Source organism: Aplysia californica, unplaced genomic scaffold (genome assembly GCF_000002075.1).
Source record: "Aplysia californica isolate F4 #8 unplaced genomic scaffold, AplCal3.0 scaffold01647, whole genome shotgun sequence".
NCBI classification, from domain to species: domain Eukaryota; kingdom Metazoa; phylum Mollusca; class Gastropoda; order Aplysiida; family Aplysiidae; genus Aplysia; species Aplysia californica.
This window is the reverse complement of record NW_004798917.1, coordinates 17,340-19,203: the sequence shown is the minus strand read 5'-3', so window position 1 is coordinate 19,203 and position 1,864 is coordinate 17,340. Positions and strand designations below refer to the sequence as shown.

The window sequence follows — 1,864 nt, the reverse complement described above, 5'->3', positions numbered from 1 at the left end:
GGGTGATTGTCTTATACAGGTGATTGTCTTACTGTCTGATACAGGTGATTGTCTTATGGGTGATTGTCTTATATGAGTGATTGTCTTATGCAGGTGATTGTCTTATGGGTGATTGTTTTATATGGGTGATTGTTTTATATGGGTGATTGTCTTATACAGGTGATTGCTTATATGGGTGATTGTCTTATGCAGGTGGCCCTTAGAGCAAGACTGACTTTACTGACAAATTCACAAGAAGGTTAAACTAGTGCCTATACGGAGGCCGGCATGGTGGCTGTCTCTATATTATAGTGGTTTGAGGAAAGAGTTTTGCGGCACTTGCAACACTATAATAAGGTCATATAAGTGCCGAAGATAAAAGGTGTTACGAGTTACAAGAGAGTAACAAAATACAAAAAAAGAAGGATCTTGTTGTTTTTGTTGTTTTGTTGTTTTTGTTGTTGTTGTTGCTGTTCTTGTTCTTGTTCTTGTTCTTGTTGTTGCTGATATTGTTGTTGTTGTTGTTAATGTTGTTGTTGATGATGTTGTTGTTGTTGTTTTGTGGAGGGTTGTTTTGTTTTGTTTTCTGCTGGACTATAGAGGAGGTTTTAGAAGGTGTAACTACAGCTTGTGTAATAGTCTGTACTTAAATTAGGAGAAGCAGGCTAGATCTATTATAGCTTTGTCAAATTATTATTGAACGAGAATAATTTAATCTTTGTGTACAAACAAAAGTGGAAATATCTTTCTTATTCTCAGAAAAGAAAGGGTTAATGATTGGTCGTGTCTGGTCTGGTCTGTGCGGATTTCGTTGAACACCAGAACAAAGCGGCAAACTTTGACCGTTTTATAACAAGCCATTCCGCACTCTACATTTCAGCTGCAGTCTTCTCCAGACATAAAAAGGCTTTTCAAGTAGGCCTAGCATATTGATTGTGCTCATTCGTCGTTTCTCCCATTTTTCAAAAGGACAGTGCAAAAACGAACAGAAAAATCAATTGACTGCGCGCAGTTTTTTAAATTCTTTTCAGCAGTCGTGCACAGTATCATTTATTTATATTTAGATCTTATCAGCAGTCGTGCACAGTATCATTTATTTATATTTAGATCTTATCAGCAGGGTGCTTAATAATACATCATGTTTTATTTATAATACGAGTATTTTTTCTGAGCCGCGGTTCTGAGTTTTATTCAAGGTGCATTCGTAATGCAATCAAGTGCAATATTCTTCTAAAAGGGTGGTTGGCGGGTGTTGTGGTGTACTCTCCTCCCTCTCCTTTCTTCGCTTAGCTCAGTGGGTATCATGGTGGACTACAGAGAGAATAGCCCTGGTTCGAATCTCAGACTGGGTGTTATTGGACTCGGGTCGTTTTGTGGATTTTTCAAGGCTCTCGACCTATATAATGAGGCTCGGTTTAATCGGAGATAGACGTTAATATCGGAAGTCCCGCCTCTAAAATAGTCTATTAGTGTTGATAAGGGCGTTAAACCCCTACAGAGGATTGTCGAAAACAGGTGGCCGTTAGAAGAGGTTCAACCATTTGTATTACAAGCAGGGTGCCCGTTCGATGAACAGACGCAAAAGAATCGATCGTCAGGTCAGTGTGGAAACAGTGCGCACTGTTGGTGAACGGGGGCCTCACTTGTTTACAATGGAGTCTCAGAAGAACGGACTTTCCCAAGATTAGATCTAAACGAAACTGAAGAAAAACTGAAAGTTAAACTTCAATGACTTCAGACTCCTTAAAATAATTGTGCACCCTTTAAATGATTCTCAACGACTGTTAGTTGTTGTTGGGGGTTTTTTTTCAAATTCGGAAATTTTAGGCTACCAAAGTGACGAACTTTCACAAATATTATATATAGATCTATATATATATATAGT

The 1,864-nt window shown here is 38.3% G+C and overlaps 1 long non-coding RNA gene across 1 annotated transcript in view; it reads left to right on the top strand.

Moving 5' to 3' along the window:
* The window catches only part of LOC118479060, a 36,232-nt gene that overhangs the window by 20,198 nt on the left and 14,170 nt on the right, over window positions 1–1,864 (top strand). Inside the window, exon 2 of the long non-coding RNA XR_004859452.1 lies at window positions 860–894. This is a non-coding gene — a long non-coding RNA (uncharacterized LOC118479060). The remainder of the gene's footprint in view (window positions 1–859; window positions 895–1,864) is intronic.